At 39.7% G+C, this 18,640-nt stretch overlaps 1 long non-coding RNA gene across 3 annotated transcripts in view; it reads right to left on the minus strand.

Moving 5' to 3' along the window:
* Positions 1 to 1,408: 1,408 nt before the first annotated feature.
* The window catches only part of LOC116590414, a 37,259-nt gene continuing 20,027 nt past the window's right edge, over positions 1,409 to 18,640 (minus strand). For all 3 annotated transcript variants that reach the window (XR_004285592.1, XR_004285593.1, XR_004285591.1), the window contains one exon: positions 1,409 to 1,667. This is a non-coding gene — a long non-coding RNA (uncharacterized LOC116590414). The remainder of the gene's footprint in view (positions 1,668 to 18,640) is intronic.

The raw sequence follows: 18,640 nt of genomic DNA on the forward strand, positions 1-18,640 counted from the left end.
CATCTGGAGCTCAGGGTCTTTTTATTTATTTTTTTTTTTTTGGAGTGAATGAGCATTGGGAGGGAGGAGCAGAAGAAGAGGGAGAGAAGAGGGAGAGAGAATCTCAAGAAGACTCCCTGCTGAGTTTGGAGTTGGACACGGGTTTCAATCTTATGACTCTTGAGATCATGACCTGAGCCAAAATCGATGGTCAGACATTTAGCCTACTGAGCCACGCAGGCACCCCTGGAACTCTTCTAAGCTTATTCAGGTGATTGACAGAATTCAGTTCATTGTGGCAATAGGGCTTATGGTGACTTTTTTCTTTACAGCCAGCGGAAGAGTGTCTGCTGCTCCTCCTTGTCTCCATGAGAGCTCATCTAACTAGGTCAGCCTCGCTCTGTATATGCTCCATTTGAAGGGACTCAAAGTCAGCTGATTAGGGACCTTAATTACATCTGTAAAATCTCTTTTGTTTTATATCAGAGCATACACATGGGAATGATACTCCATTATATTTAGCGGTCTTGCTCACAATTAAGTGGATGGAGATTTTAGAGAACACATACTCCAGGGCCAGAATCTTGGCATCCATTTTAGTATCCTGCCTACTACAAAGGGTGTTAATGCTTTTTATCCCCATTGGTCACAAGGTAGACATCAACTGGCAGAACTGTAGATTGTTTTATTTTCAAAATATTTAATAAGATGTGGTTAAATTGTCCAAAAGCAAATTCAAGATATTCAGCTTCATGAAAAAGGTGTTATTTATATCTCATTTTCATAGGCATCTTATCTTTTAATTTTATAGATAGTTTAAATATTTTGAAAAATAACTTTTTTAAAGTATACGTAATGAATAATTTTCATTGGCTGAGTTTTTTTTTTTTAATACTTTCTTGATTCATATTTGTGGGGCAAGACAGGCTGCTTTGGGCCCTCAATGTCTCTGCAAGTCCTTGCTGGCTGAGCTAAAACCACAAAGCCTACACTTTCTCACCCTGAGGTGGTTCTGCAGCTGGTCATGTAACTAATTAAATAGGTTAAGTTGACCGCAACATGACTTCCCTGAGTCTGTTCACTACTTAGGGGTATTAAGTGAGGCTACTGAGTACCTCTTGATATATTGTTTGCCATTTGAATATCCTTTGAATCAATTAAAGGAAAACTTGTCCAATTTAAGAAATGGGCAAAAGACTTGAATAGCCCCTTGACAAATGAACCATAGTCCCCCACCTGGGGATATGCTAGGGTTAATTAAGAAAACTAACTTCATGGGGCACCTGGGTGGCTCAGAGGGTTAAGCCTCTGCCTTCAGCTCAGGTCATGATCTCAGGGTCCTGGGATCAAGCCCTGCATCAGGCTCTCTGCTCAGCAGGGAGCCTGCTTCCCCTTCTCTCTCTCTGCCTGCCTGCTTGTGATCTCTCTCTTTCTCTGTCAAATAAATAAATAAATAATCTTTTAAAAAATTTAAAAAAAAAGTAAGAAACAAACTTCACAACACCAAATCCCACTGAATTGAGATCCATCCATTCCAGGTTTGGAATTTCAGGGGACAAGACTATGGACACCCAACCAACATGGCTTCAGTCTTCTGAGGAGAGGACAAATCCACAGAGAAGTTGAAGAGAAGATGGAGATACTAGTGCCACTTGAAGATGAACCACTTTGTCTCATCAAAGAGTTCTCTTAAAAAAAAAAAAAAAGTGACACCAGTTAGCAAAATGTATAGATAAATTCAAAGAATAATAAGACCATTTTAAAAAGATTTTATTTATTTATTTGAGTGAAAAAGAGCAAGCATGAGTGGGGAAGGGGCAGAAAGAAAAAATCTCCAGCAGACTCCCCACTGAGCAAGGAGCCTGAGGCGGGGCTCAGTCCCAGGACCCCAGGATCATGACCTGAGCTTAAGGCATACGCTTAACTGATTGAGCCACCAGGTGCCCCAAGACCTTTTTATACTATATTTATGTCATTTTCTACCAACCTGATGAAATAACTTGGCCTTATTTTTAACTAATTACACCTGTGAAATCACTATCACAAAACAAAGAAGAAAAAGAATGTGACAAAATAAGCTAAATAGTAAATCTAAAGATAAAACCAAGCAGAAATATATAAACAAGCAAAAATTTTTAAAAAATGGTTCCAAAAATCAATTTTTCCTCTTTTCCAGTGGAATTTCAGATACTTTTCAAATATGTCCCTTAAATATTTTTGCATTTATGGGAGTAATTTTCCCTGGGTAATAAAATGCTGATGACTTTGGTGTCTGATGAGTAGATATGTTTATAACATTTACACAAACCATAGTTTGAGGAAGATAAAAGAAAGTCAATTTCAAATGAAAATTAAACTGCTCAAACTTCTTCCACACCACATACAATCACATGGGGTTAAACAAAACAAACAAACAAAAAAAAGCTCTCCTTTCCCACAAAGGCAGCCACTTTCCCAATGTCCCTTTCTCAATCAAGTTAAGAAACAAAGCCCTCTTGGGTAAATCATTGCAATGCTAATGAAATCCAGACAGGCAACTTGAAACTTGAAACAGAAAAAATAAAATTATCCAATGGAAATCACTTATTAGCTGTCTCTGGTTCATTGGAACTAACAAAATGTGGAAGAAACATGACCTGAATGTGTCACGGATGATAATGATCTTATATCTATGCTGTGTTTTCTACCCAGATGGATCCAAAACACTTTTCTGAGTTTCCTAAGGGGTGGGAAATAGGCAATTGACCACTAGCCCAAATTAATAACTTCTGGGATAGCTAACAGCATAGGTTAACAACCAGATTCATTGTTACCCAAGAGTTATGAGAAACTCAACACAACTCTAGCTGCAACCTGCTTCCTCAAGAGTACTGAAGAAAGAAAATGACCCGCTAGCGATCTGTGTTCACCCCAGACCTGACACTTGCCTTTGGAACCAATCATAAAAATAATGAAAAATTCTTATTGCCTCTAGTATAGGTATTATTTACTTGTTTTTATCTCTTAAGCTCTTTCCAGAATGGCTCTTGCAAGTATTAAACCATCCCGGAGTGAACCAAGGAAGCAGGAGCAACCCCATGGATTTTACTGTTCTGTATAAATGTTGGCCTGTGGCTGCTCCAGCCTGCCATCCCACACACGCATGTGTATACACACACACACACACACTCACACACACAGAATTGGGCTCAAAAAAAGGAGTAAGTTTGGAAAAGTTATTGGAGCAATGAAAAAGAGGAGAAAGAAAAAAAAAATGACTCCCTGTAGACTTAGAAGCCAACCTCCAGAGAAAAGGCCGCCTGCCCTCTCAACAACTGTCCAATCAGCTTCTGAGAACATGGGCCAAATGCTTTCTGGGAAATACTTCACCCACTTTCCACAGAGCCTGATGAGACTATGTTAATCAGACGCTCCACTCACCCTTAGAGGAAGGGCAGGTACATGTAATTTTGGCCAACAGAGCACTTTTATCCTCAGAATTTGAACTGTGAGTAAAGGGGCAGAAAGATTCAAAGTGTTTGAGGTCATTTACTCCAGCAGTAGTGTGTGGACAAGTCTGCTGATTCCCATCTCCATCACCTACAAAAATGTGCCTAAACATTTCACTTTGCTTCTCCATTCCAAGAGGCATTCATTTTGAGTAGACCTTTTAATTGAAGTATAATAAATATATAAGAAAATGCATAAAACATAAACACAGTTTCATGAAACTTTACAAGTAAAGCTGTGTATTCATCATTCAAAATATATCAAACTTAGCTACAAGGAGTGTGATCTACATATCAGCAGCCTTGGCATTATCTCAAAGCTTGTTAGAAATGCAGACTCTGGGGTCACACCTCGACTAATTCAATCAGAATCTGCATTTCAACAAGATTTCCAAAGAGATCCATATACACAAGAAGCATAGGTATAGAACATGACCAGCTCTCTAGAAATCTCCCTTTTTTATTTACTCAGTCATTAGGCCCTCAAAAGTAACCACTTTTCTGACTAACTCTGAATTAGTTTTATCTGTTCTTAAACTTTCCATGAATTGATTCATGGTATGTATTTGGAGGGATCTGTCTTCTTTTCGCCAACATAATGTTTGGAAATCCTTCTGTGTCTTTGTATTGAGGAATTTGTTCTTAATTTTAATTGATGAATGAACCTACCACATCTTATGTATTCCTTTGTCGATAGTCACTTGGATTGTTTTCAATATGAGAGCTATTATGAATAATTCTGGTATGATCATGGCCTTTGGAGAACGTATTCATGTATCTGTTGGGTGAATTTTTAAGATTAGAATGGCAAGGTTATGGAAGATGTGTATGTCCAGTCCTGGTAAATACCGACGAAGTGTTTCCCAAAGTGGTGGCCCCAGTTAACACTCCCACTATCAGAGTATGAGAATTCTGCTTGTCCTACCATCCACTAACCAAGCTCTCCATCCTTTGGCCCTGTCAGATGTTTGTCTGGTGGTTGGATGGTTGGTTTAACAGTTCTAGTGGTTATGTGGTGATCTCGCACTGTCATTTGAATTTGCATTTCCCTGTTGATTGGAGCTATGGAGCACATATTCATATTTTTTGGTCATTTGGATATCTTTTTTGTGCAGTGACTGTTAGAATCTTCTACCCAATTATTGAACAATGTTCATCCATCATTTTCCTTTTAAATTGTAGAATTTCTAAAAAAATTCTATAGTCTCTAAATGAATCTCTTATCAGATATGTTTTTCTATATCTTCCTCTACTTTGTGACTTGGCTTTATAAACTTTTTTTCTTAATTTTAATAAAATCCATTTAGCAATCATTTTTTATTTGGTTAGTTCACAAAATAATTCCGTTTACAAAACAGTGGCTGATGCAACTCTAATCTGATTTCCCATTTTGGTAGTGGAAGATAGAGAAAGAAAAAACAAAACTGGAAGATGATAATCTATCCAATTTGGGAAGATGACATGTTGCCCGGAAAAGTATGCCTTTTGCTTACACTGACATTATTTGTAGGAATAAGATATTACTTTTGTTGTAATCTAATGACACAATGGATAACTTTTGCTCAGATACCCCTAATCCAAGAAGTAATACACAGTCCGCCTGTCTAAATTATGGAACTGTAAGTCAAATCTGCTGTGTTTATGTTACATTGCTTACCAGACCATGGTGTCATCAGCCCAGGGCAACTCTCGTCCCTCGGAAGTTAATGCTCATGGATTTCTTACCAGGAATTTCCCTCCCCCAACATCATACTTTAAAAATAAAATTGAACAATTGCTAATACAAAATAATCAATGGCCAGTTTTTCCTGCCAAGTATACACTGGTGTAATTATCTAGATAATCTAAACAAACACCTTGTTTTACCAGTATTTCCTTAATAACAATTCTTCTTATCAAATCTTTATTATGCACCTGTGGTATGTTAGATATGAAGAAAGCCACCAAGGTAAGTATTTTTCCCTATGGGTTCGTATGACATTAGAAGGGCATCTGTGACATGGAAGAGGAAAAAAAAATCACACCATCTCTCTTCTAAGAAAGGATGTAATATTAAAAACCAAAAATGTGGCCATGTCATCCTCAATGGCTGTAAGAAGAATTAAAATGGCATGCTTCCTTTTCCCCAGTGAATATTGATTTAGAAAAGACATAAGTTACTGTGTTTGTTATTCTACACTGTGGCCGGCAATGTAGAAAACAGGAACTGTGTATTTCATTCAGGACACTTGATAGAATATTATTTTATTTAATTTGACATCAAAACTGATAGGATGAATAGTGTTAGTCCTGTTTTACACGTGAAACAATGGGGACTCAGAGAAAGTTAAAGGAACACTACTATGGCCCCAATCCCACAGCTGGTAGAGATGCACCTGACCTGAAGGGTAGGACGTTCCAGTTTCATCACTTCCGTTTAGGATATTTCCTCAATTCGATGGAGTCCCTTTCTTAGAGAGGCTGGTCATTCCACACCCAGGACTGCCCTCTCTCCGAGCAGGGCATTCAACTCAGCCCATTCATCACAGCCCCCGAAACCCATGGAGGAATCACAAGTGTCAGCAGAATTCGAAGCACGTCTGGTGTGACTGAGGAACTACAAAGAAAGTTCTTACGCCGTAGACCTTCCCTGAGCAGTTTGGTGAGCCTCTGGATATATTTCTTGGGATTTCTTGCTCCACTTTCAAGGCTCTAGCCTTCTTTCCAGGCTTCCTCCTTTGGTTTGCTTATGGAAAAATTTTCCATCTCATTAGCTGTATTCAACTGGAATCTTGAGGACAAAACATCCTTTGTTCAATCAGGAATTAAGTAAAGACCTTAAGAGCTTTAAACTTTCGACGGTCCTGGAACACTGGTTTTAATAATTATGTCCTGTGTGAATAATGAACACACCTGGACTACACCAGACCGTACCTTATAAAGAGTTCTATTGTAGTTTGCGCTGTCTTTGTATAAAAATGAATCATAATCTGGAGTGTGAAATAGCGGGAGGAAGGGATTATAGTGGAAACAACATGGGCTTTGCCATCAGATCACCACCCAACTCCAGGTCTGTCTTCACTCATTGTGGGACCAAAGGCATCTGACTCTGTTTCTGAACCTCTGTGTCATGAAAGGATGCCAAGAGGATGTGTGGTGAGCCATCAAGAGGATAAGACTCTAAAAATATTATGCTGGAGGGTATTTTTGTTGTTGTTGTCTGCAGTTTTTTTTTTTTTAATATTTTTTTTAATCTTTTTTTTTTTTGAAGATTTTTTTTATTTATTTGACAGAGACACAGTGAGAGCAGGAACACAAGCAAGGGGAGTGGGAGAGAGAGAAGCAGGCTTCCTACTGAGCAGGGAGCCCGATCCAGGGCTCGATCCCAGGACCCTGGGATCATGGCCTGAGCTGAAGGCGGACGCTTAATGACTGAGCCACCCAGGTGTCCCCTTTTTAAAACTTTATAACCAAAATTCTCTCAAAGAAGCACTCCTCATGTGAAGACACCATACAAACATGTTAAATCTTGCCCAGGAATCTGGCCATCTCTAGATATTAATGAAAGAAATTTGACAGCAGAGAATCAGTTGCTGGGTGAGAAATGGTCAGGGGAGCCTGAGATGAATGTTATTTGGAAGGCCAGGCATTGAGGTAAGCATGAGGTTGTGAAATCAAGCCAGTCCTGGGGAAGGATGGAAGACCACACGCTACGAAATCCAAAATTCAGGGACCAGGGCCGAAGTCAAAGCCTGACTTAGGAAGGAATTTATTTTATTTTATTTATTTATTTTTAGACTATCTTTCTTTCTTTCTTTATTTGACAGAGAGAGGGAGAGATCACAAATAGGCAGAGAGGCAGGCAGAGAGAGAGGAAGGAAAGCAGGCTCCCTGCCAAGCAGAGAGCCCAATGCGGGGCTCCATCCCAGGACCCTGAGATCATGACCTGAGCCGAAGGCAAAGGCTTTAACCCACTGAGCCAGGTGCCCCTGGGAAGTAATTTAAATAGAACTTCTGTATGTTTGGTAATCAGCAAGAAGCAGCCTCTTCTCTCAGACTCTATTTAGAAGACCCAACAGCAGAGCCAGGGTTAGGACTGGGGTGTTATCCCAGGAACGGAGCAACAACATGGAACAGTGTGTGCAGGTACAAGCTGAATCTCTTGATGTATTCTCTGGGGTCATTCAGAATGAGTCTGGTTCTTTTAAGTATTTTGAGAAATCTATTCCATCTGCCAGGAAGCGGTCTTCCCCAAGTCAAAAATTCCTAGTTTTCTTTTACCTGGGTTTCATTTTATGATTTTGAGTAGTCATTATGGGGTCACTTTCTTCAGAACACATCACGATTTATCAGTTGCTATCTTTAAACAAAAGGACATGACCACAGTAATATTCTTCTGTGTTCCTGGCGGCCATACTTCCAGAAACTCAAAGCTGCTTTGCCACGGGGAGACAACTTAAATGACCAGGTCTGTCCTGCCCCCCACCATCTCCTGCTAAGCTCTATCTCTAACCGGAATCTGTGCCCTGGCATGTTTGTGGATCTGTGTCAGATTTCATTTATGTCTGAAAAACAGAGTCTACATCATTTTACAAGATCTGACTCTAAAGAGGGGAGGAAACACTCCCTCCTGCCAATACTTCTTGTATCTAATCCTTATATGCAGGTTGCCAGATCTTTGAGTAGGCTCATTAATTTACTTAATTATTAGATTTTAGAAATAATTGAACCCTCAATTTAAAAAGCCTCAGGGCATAGCTCAATAAAAACTTGCATTAAAATATCAAAGAGCATCCACAATAATAACAAAAATAAAATCGATCTGCATAAAACTGCATCCTCATGACTTTGGACAGACCAGTTTATGAGATTAGTTGAGCCTCCTGCTGTAAAATGACTTCGTCAGAGCCCCCTCAGGCCTGGCAGACACGGGCTTAAAAGACATGGTTTCCATTGATTTGGGCAACCCTGATACCTTCAGAAAGATGCAGGATATTATTGGGTCTGTCAGTGGAGAAGCACTGATTTAAGCATCATGGGCTCAGGGACTACAATGGACAGTATCACAAGTCCTAGGTGGTCACATGACTTATCTGGGCCCCAGTTGCCAAATTTCAAGATAAAGGCATTTGCATAGATGACCTCCATGTTTCTTTCCAACTCAAACATTCTTTGAGTCTGTAAGAAGAGGAGTGGACGAGTTAACAGCATTACTAACCACACAGAATTCTGTTGATGCTTTATATCTCAGATATTATACACTGAGGCCAGCTATCTGATGTGTTTTCCAAACTTCAAAATCGTGTTGCCATTAGCAGTTCACGTTCATTTAGAATCCATGGGCCCGAAGTGATTTAGGGAAGTTTTTAAAACACAGAGACGATGTGATCCCTGCCCTTGATATGCTTACAGCACAACTTTTGTTTCGCAGTTCACTCAATTATAATAACGGACTCCTTCTCCATATGCAGAAATATCTCCCAGAAATAATTAGCTGCAGACACAAAACAATTAGGTGGTTGCAACCTCATAAAATGCGGGTGTTAGTTAATTGGCTCATATTCACATTGTGATATTTGCATCTACCCACCTAAGCACCTGCAGAATTTTAGCTCGCAAAAATAGAAGCGAGGTTTCAAAAGCATGGCCTGGCAAGTATCGTCGAAGCAGTCACGGTGACCCGTGTTTTCTGTGGGCATCCATAATAGCACTCGAAAATATTCAAGCATATGGAAAAATAAAATGTTAATCTCTGGACTACAGACTCTTTACGAGGATAATGAATACCAGGGGCTTCGGAGTAATACCCAGACCTCACCTCTGTTTTCTGTCCAAACCTGTTTTCCTCTGTAGGTTCATACCCGCAGGCTTCTTACACCTGTGGGCATCGGGTTGTATTTTGGAGTTTTGTGACAAATGAGAATGCCTCTCTGGGGGGAGGGTCTTGTGGATGGTAAGCAGACAGCAAAGCATATTTGCTTCCAGGGGACTTTTCCCGTTTCCTTCATGGTTTGAACCGAATACTTCACTCACCCAAGTTCTCCCTAGTGACCAACTGTATATTAACCACGCCAAGCTTTTGAACCCCAAACCCAGGGTTGCTTGTTGTTGTTGTTGCTGCTGCTTTATTTATCTGTGGCCTCAATTTTGGAGCCAGAATCCCACCACTTAGCTCTAACTGAGTAAGGTAACCAGGCCTGATGCTCAATACATTGGCAATGACTCTCTCCTTGACCAACGCTTAGCCAGGCTCCTCTGAGTGAGTGCTGTCTCCACTAGGCTTAAATCTTGGTTTATAAAAAGTGGAACAAAACACCAGAAGTACCCTCTACCAGCTCAAAGCCACGTCCCTAGGATGACCTTAGTCCCCTTAAAGTGCCTGCCTGAGAAGACTCAGGACTGCCCGGGGAAAGTACTATGTGTTCCAGCCAGCACACAAGGATAGGGCCACTGTCTCACAGCACCTCTGGGAGTGTGTGTGTGTTGGGGGGGGGGGGGTGTATGACTTTGATAAGTGCCAGTGAGCAAGCCTGAGTGGCTTTTGCAGGGACCAACCCCGCTTCCTGCTTTTTGCAATCTTTCATTTCCCCAATCTGAGACCCCTTTTCTATTCCCTATTCTCCCTTTAAAACACCTGTTATCTCTGCACAAATTGTGGTTGAGTTCAGTTCTTACTGGACTTCTTTGCCTATCACAATCGTGTAGTACTGATTAAAATCTATCCTCACCTCTTCTGCTGGTGTCAGGCTATGTTTCTCCTTAACAAGACCTACTTAAATGCCCCAGGGCACATGATGTCCAGCCAGTTGAAATAGTTACCAAAGAGATATCTTGGCCAAGCAACCTTTTTTTTTTTTTTTTCCAAAGATTTTATTTATTTATTTGACAGACAGAGGTCACAAGTAGGCAGAGAGGCAGGCAGAGAGAGAGAGGAGGAAGCAGGCTCCCCGCTGAGCAGAGAGCCCGATGTGGGGCTCGATCCCAGGACCCTGGGATCATAACCTGAGCCGAAGGCAGAGGCTTTAACCCACTGAGCCACCCAGGCGCCCCGGCCAAGCAACTTTTAGACCGGCATTACCACAACCATGTCTGGCATTGGAGTTACTGACCGCACCTCTCAAATCCACAGGGACCCACATCAGGAAGACTAAATCCTCCATGTTTCCAGAAAGATTTTTCAGCCTGGAATCAGTGTGCACCCAAGGAGGGGAGCTTGGCCTCTTTCAGAAACCCAGGGATTTCCCAACTCCTTCTCTGTTTCCTCTGTGGAGCTGCCTAGTACTGGCTCCAAACCCCTTTGGCTTGTTTAAACTGCTGAGGTGGGTGTTTTCAACACCTATTTGTTCTGTAAACCGTTGGCTCCTAGCCATCAACTTTCGCCGGCCCTGATAACATCAGATTACAGCTGAGCTGGGTTGAGAATTCAAGCTACTGATCAGAAACCTGGCAGCTTTTGTGAGGTCTTGATACATGACGAAAGTTCGTTTCAGAGGAGGAAGGAGAAGGGAAGACAAAAGGATGGGGGTGTTCAGAAGAAAGCGAGGAGGAAGAGGTGGGAAAAAGAGAAGAAGGAAGGAAAGAAGAGGAAAAAATTAAATCTGATTTCATAGTAGATCTCCCTATTCAGCAAGCCTTGGCAGGTTTTTTGTTTGTTTGTTTTGTGTGGGTTTTTTTGTTTTTGTTTTTGTTTTTTGTTTTTTGTTTTCTGGATTCTCAAAGCAAAGTGGTGGGGGAAAGAGGGAACGAAAGAAAAGGAAAAAGAAAGAAAAGGAACAAGAAGGCACTTTGAATATCAGAGAATGCCAGTACGGGCCAAGCCAGATGCACGGGGAATAGATGAAAGCCCAGTGCAGAGCAGAATGCCACAGCTGGTGTCAAAACTGAATTCTGTAGAGGATACCTGGACAGCTGTCCTGTCACTCCAACACAGGTTCTGTTTACCCTTTACTGACCAGAGAACACTCACTGTTGACGTAGAACACATCTGCTTTGAGATACTCACAGAAGTACGCCATACTCATTTCTTCTTTGCACGACCACGATTGTTCTAAATATACTATGGAAAAGATCAAAATTAGATAGAATCTTAAAGACTACAATGGAAACATTTTTTGGAGTAGATAAAAAAGAGGATTGAGGGATGCATACAGCGTTAGAGAAGAAAAAAGCTGAAATGACTTATCTCAATAGCTATTTCTAGAAAAGACAATGGCGGAAACGTATTCGCCAAAGGGAGAGTTGAGTGTTGTAGGGATCAAGGTTAAGGCAGCTCAACTTTTAAAAGAGATGAGCTCAGGTACCTCAGGTTCCCTTTATTTCTAGTATGATAACTTGGTAACTTATTGCTCATGGAGAGGGAATAACTGGGAAATAAAGTGACACCTGAAGGTTCATAAAATGAAAGCTGAATTCTAGTTTCAGGTAGGTTACTGACCATAAGAAATTTCTTCTTCTGTCTCCCAAACACCCAGTAAATGATAGTCAAAGACGATAAGGAGTAAAAATAGATATAAATCTACAAAACCATGAGCCATCAGAGAACCAGAGATTTTGCACATTTCTGGAAACAAAAAGTTCATGGGAGATGCTGTATTATAAACCCAGCAGGGAAGAGACAGCCCAGAATGGGTATAGAGCGAGATAACGCTAAGGAGTTTCCAGGCTGGCTGGCGGCCTCCAGAGGGCTTCTGGTGTTGGACTGAAAGGAAGAAATGAGCCTGAATGGGACGGATTGTGTAATGATCAAGAGTAAGCTTCTTAACCAACCCAGCACACATAACTACTAACAACGTGATGTTTACTCCAAACAAAACCCAAAAAACAAAAAACAAACAAACAACCTATCTAGAGAACACTCAGTAACCAGACGGAATGTTTAGTTCTGTAGAAGAAAGTTATCCTGGTAGCCTTTATCACCCTTTGTCTATGACCCTAAGTCAGAAATCGAAGTACAACCTGCGTGCTCAGAGATGCAAGTCAAACTCCTTCCTTTCTCATTCTTTGAACTGGGACAGACTGGCATCTTCAGAAAGTTAAGGGATATTTCAGCAGGGAGAAAAAAGATTTAAAAAAAAAAGAAAAAGGAAAAAAGAAAGTAAATAAATAAGAAATGAGGTCCAATAAGGGGTGTGTGGGGGGAATCAGAGGGAAAATCTCTAATAAGTATCCTCAGAGAAATGTGGGAAGATATCGTAATTCATTCAACAAGAACAGGCTACCATGGAGAATGAACTATTGTTGAACCAGAAGAGTTTCTAGGAATTTAAGGTATAATTGCACAGGGAGAAGAAAGAAAGAAAGAAAGAAAGAAATAGAGAGAGAGAGAGAGAGAGAGAAAGAAAGAAAGAAAGAAAGAAAGAAAGAAAGAAAGAAAGAAAGAAAGAAAAGTTGAGAAATAAAGATAAATGCATCTCTCAGAATGTGGAGCAAAGGAAAAGAGACAAAATGTTGGAGACAAGGTAACAGGAGAGCTAAGTACCGAAGAGTGATGTCTGATGCGACTGTTGAGTCGCGTCAGAGAGAAGAGAGCACATGAGGTGGGGGAGGAAATCATGGAATTGATAGAAGCAGAGACCTCACAGACGTCAGGGAGACGTCAGGGAGACGTGCAGTTCCAAAATGAAAGGGCTTGTTAAGTGCCAAGCCCAAGGAATGAAAATGAAGAAAACCTACAGGCATGAATGTGAAATTATAGAACACCAAAGATAAAACTGCCTGATCTTAAATGTTTCCCCCCTGAGGAAAGTAAGCCATCTAGAAAGATAGGAGGAGAAGGGGGTGGGGAAGAGGAGGAGAGGAAGAAAGGGAACTATTACACTATTATTATTATTTTCTATGAACTATCTTATTAGCAATCGTAGGTGCAAAGAAATTTCACACAGATGTGGTCACTATTCCTAGATCTCACACTTGCAAGCGATGAAAATTGCACCAAACGTGCATTTTGAAGATCATTTTAGGGGCGCCTGGGCGGGTTCCGTTGGCTATGTATTTAACTTTTTATTTCGGCTCAGGTCATGATCTCAGGACCCTGAGATTGAACCCCGCACATTCAGCCCTGCCCTGAGCACGGAGCTCGCTTAAGATCCTATTCTCTCCCATCCGACTGCTCCTGAATGTGCCTGGTTCTCCCTAAAAAACAAACAGACAAAAACAAAACCAAAACAAACAACTTTAAAAATAAATAAACAAATAAAAATTATTTCAAAAAGCAACAGAGCAACTGGTTGAATTGTAGAGATCAAAAATTTCTCTTCTAGATTAAACCAAAAAATGGACTTAATAATTTGAAGTTGGGTATAAAATTACAGAAACAGCATGTATGGATTCAAAAAATATACACATCTGAAACAAGATGGAAACAAAGATGATTCTAGAACAGCCTTTGGGGGAAAATAATTGCTCCACGGAAATATAAAAGTAGGAAAAATTTTCTAAATTAATAAGATGTCTATATAATATATTTTCCGAGATTCTTCTATCACTAATTTACTAAATTAAATATACTAAGTAACCAGTTGACTATTTTATGACATATAAATATATATAATCAAGTTAGGTCATACCCTCTGAAAAAGCTTTTCACTTGGAAAGATAGTAAGAAATGATTTCAGAATATAACAGAATTACATTATTAATATTAATAAATTAGAAATAATATTAGGTCTGACAGATATTGAAAGGTAAAAGGAGGAAATAGATAGAAAAAGATACAGAGGTTGAATTATATTAAATAGAACTATAGAAAGATAAACTAAGTTGGATACATGAAATCCTCATCAATCATAATGGGAATTCAATAGCTAAATCTCAAGCAGCTAAATGAAGAAATAGAAATAGAAATAGCATATTACTTAATAATTTGAAGGCAAGAACTTCTAGAGTTTTAACAAAAATGGGCAGAAGTGATTGCCTCTGGGAAAGAAAGAATATATTTGGGGCAAATGTGGGATTATTACATTCGAGTGTTCTTCATTAAAAGTAAGACTCCTTAAATGTCTAGATTGTATTCAAATGTGCCAGGGCATACTTGTAGCCTTTATTGTTATCTGAGAAGTAGGTGTTATTGAAATTTCAGGTTTACAAAGAGAAAATGGAGACTCAGGGAAGGTAAATGATTACCTAGATACAGCAGCCTTGTTGGTGGTAGAAATGAAGATTTGTTTTTGTTTTTAAGACTTTATTTATTTTGGGGCGCCTGGGTGGCTCAGTGGGTTAAGCCGCTGCCTTCGGCTCAGGTCATGATCTCAGGGTCCTGGGATCGAGCCCCGCATAGGGCTCTCTGCTCAGCAGGAAGCCTGCTTCCCTCTCTCTCTCTCTCTCTCTGCCTGCCTCTCTGCCTACTTGTGATCTCTGTCTGTCAAATAAATAAATAAAATCCTTAAAAAAAAAAAGACTTTATTTATTTGTCAGAGAGAGAGAGAGAAAGCAAGCAGGTGGTGCAGCAGGCAGAGGGAGAAGCAGGCTCCCGGCTGACCAAGGAGACCGATGTAGGACTCGATCCCAGCACGCTGGGATCATGAGCTGAGTGGAAGGCAGACATAGACATTTAACTGACTGAGCCATCTAAGCGTCCCCAAAACAAAGTTTTTATAACCAGATTTTCCAAAGGCTATTCTCTTTGGAAATCTCAAAATAGGGATGGATACTACATAGCATCATTCCCAGATTTTTCCTATTTCCTTTCAACAATGTATAGAATGTAGTTAAACCCAGGTTTTGGCAAACTTTTTCTAAAGGCCTGATAGTAAACATGTTTTATTTCCAGCCCTTTGTTCTCTGTCACACCATCACTCAGTTCCACCACAGTAGTGCCAAACCACCATAGACAAAACATAAGAGGAGGGTGTGGCTGGATTTGCCCCATGGGCTATAGTTTGCCAATCCTTCCATCAATACATTAACTTGCTCTTTTTAATTTTTCTTTTTGTTTCACTTCTGGGTTCAAGCGTAGGAATGTGTTTTCATTGAACCTAATCTGCAAATTTCTGCTAATGCCTGCCATTATTACATACACATGTTACTTCATGTATCCTTGCCATTCATGACTGATGTCCTTCTCCATAATTTAGCTTTGTATCCCATAAACTGACAGTTACACAGCATTTTTTATTGGAGGGGGTTCTATTGACATATTCGTATTGATCAGAGAAAATCTGAGTAAAAAGATGAAGTAATTGTTTTCAATGGTCAAGAGTAACATGGAAGTTGCAAAATTTTATCAGTTAGAGATGCCTTGAGGTATTTAGTAATTATCATGTAGGGTAGGGCCTGGCCAGGTTGTGTTTATAGGACTGAGTAGGCACAAAAGCTGAAGCCAAGCCAGGAAGGGGCTGTTCATTTGATTGGTTGATGCAGTCATGATTCATTTGAGATGACAGAACTGGGGCATATGTATGACCCAATAGATTCTATAACTAGATTCTTGAAATACCATCAAAGTAGAGTAGAGAAGGTCATCTACGATGTGTCAATCAATGGCCTGAGAATGACAAACAGTCTCTTGATGGTACTTCTCACAGAACAATCAGCTCTTGCTTGCTCTGCAGGTTTTCTATGCTAAGATTCAAATTCCTGGGACAGAGGATCTTATTAGTATAGCCACCGCCTACTCTTTGGGAAAGGAAGAACAGACACAATCCTTTGCTACTCTTGGACTATATGCAGTACAGCTGGGCATCTCTTCATAGAAACATCAAGGTGTGCTACCAGACAAATTAGGAATAAATAGATGGTGAGCAGACAGAAACAAATGATGTCTTACAGTTTAGAATACTCAGTACGGAATTTTTGGAGAGGTAAACCCATTGCTCATTTTAATAATCTGTGTCTGTACAGTGTCATATAATCCAATCTCCTTTTGGATATATTTGCTTTAATTTAAAGTAGAAAATGGCTGACCTATGTTTGTCTTGCTTCCCAACAGAGTTAAAGACATATGCACATTAAATTGAACATACAACTTAGAATTTTTAGATAAAATTGTAGACTTGTCACAACACATATTACTGAATTTTTTGAAGGTTACTGTGGAAGTAACAATACACTGATAGCACAACATTCAGATAAATTTTGGTTTGTGTAAGTCAGTGGAATGCATGTTGTTGCACATGGTCACCCCACTGGGAATGGTTCAGTTCTAGACCTATGGCCATATAGTGTCAGGAAATGATGGAGAATACATTTCCTGGATTTTTTTTTCCCTTTGAATGGTGTTTGGAATCCAATTTGTCTGATTTGATTTGGACATAGTGGCTACATGAGAAGACAAATTAAAGACCTGTTGCACAGCCCAAAGAAAGAAGTGCTGAATCCTCTCTTAAAAAAACAAAACAAACAAACAAAAAACAAACCAACAAACAAAACAAAAAACAAACAAAAAGACAAGGAAAAAAATAAAAGAAACAGCCTCTATAATTTACTTTAAAGCCTCATTGGTTTGAATCTTGGGAGCAATTAACACATATTGCGTAGGGATATGTGTGGATTTACTATTATTATTAACTTGGACAATGGAAAGTAACTTCCCACTCCAACCCAAATCTTAATGAAATGCTTCAAACAGCTTTTTATAATTTGTTTCTCTAAACACATTCTACTAAATTGACTTTAGATGGGCACCTGGGTGGCTCATTTGGTTAAATGGCTGCCTTCAGCTCAGGTCATGATCTCAGGGTCCTGGGATTGAGCCCCATATCATGCTCCATGCTCAGTGGAGAGTCTGCTTCTCCCTCTCCCTCTGATCTCTCTCTCAAATAAATGAATAAAATCTTAAAATAAGTAAATAAATAAATGAATAAACAAACTGACTTTAGAACTCTACTTATGTATCAGGTGATAATGCTTGAGGTTTGCACACTCATTTGTATATCCAGGATTTCCCCAAGTGTTTTCTTTAGAGTAAGAGCTCCACGTGAATCTCCAACAAAAAAAGAGTTTTGTGGACTAACAGTTCAGGGGATGCATTTTCCCCCAAAATCTGCCTAAAGTTTATTTATCCAATCATGTTTGCAGACTTATTTATCATAACATGTTTCTTTCCAACACATACTGCTATGCTAGTATACTAACAATTGCTTACTAATTAACATATAACTAACTAACTAACTAACTAACTGCTATGCTACTTTCTCAGAAACCAAAAATATAAACACCTAAACTATATGTTTGGTGATATGTAGATGAGTAATGTTAAAAATTGATTAAATTTTGTTTTATTTACTGAAACGCTTGGAAATGTGTAAATAAAATCTTAGACACTTGGTTTACAGGCAAAAAAAAAAAAAAAAAAAGTAAGAAAATGAAAATGTAAAGCAAAGACCTGAAATGGTTTTGTAGCCATGCATTTTCCCACTTAAAAGGGCAGGAGTTAGTGATAAAGAAAATGTTTCACAAGGTTATATGTAAAAATATATGACATAGAAAATTTGGAGAGAGACTTTAGCATTTCTGGAGTTCTGATCCTGGCATTCCAGGTTGGGCTTAGAAGGTCAGATTAAAACAGTGGAGAAAGGGGACTCTTGGCTGGCTCAGTTGGTTAAGCAACTGCCTTCAGCTCGGGTCATGATCCCAGAGTCCCGGATCGAGTCCCGCATCAGGCTCCTAGCTCCACAGGGAGTCTGCTTCTCCCTCTGACCTTCTCCCTCTCATGCTCTCTTTCGCTGTCTCTCTCTCAAATAAATAAATAAAATAAATAAAATCTTTTAAAAAAATAGTGGAGAAAGGAAAGAGATAGTAGTCTAGTCCACTACCTCTGTTCATTTCATAGTAGTCCTCATCACCAGATCAAAAGCCCACATCCAGATCACCTAACTACAAACAAAATTCAATTATCTGGGGACCCACAAGTATATGGAAAAATTCCAAGTCTTGAAATAAAAAGTATGTATACGTGTCTGGGAGTGGTGGAGGTTTTGAATGAGGGTATAACAGAAGCATCCTTGATGGTCACATGGATGCTTCGAGAAGTCAGTGAAGATACAAACCCAAAAGAAGTGATCGAGTCATAGTACCAATTAATCAGTTCACTGGTCAGAAGGAGCAGAACATTCCAAATGGCTGCTACTTTCAACGGAAAAGATCTTTGGCGAGCGAAAGGAAGCAAAAATCTACAGGAAAAGGAGGAAAGATAAAAGAAAGACAGTGTGAAGAAAGGGGACAGTGGAATGAGGACAGCAGAGGAAACGGAGCTCCCA

This window comes from Mustela erminea, chromosome 5 (genome assembly GCF_009829155.1).
Source record: "Mustela erminea isolate mMusErm1 chromosome 5, mMusErm1.Pri, whole genome shotgun sequence".
Classification (NCBI taxonomy): Eukaryota; Metazoa; Chordata; class Mammalia; order Carnivora; family Mustelidae; genus Mustela; species Mustela erminea.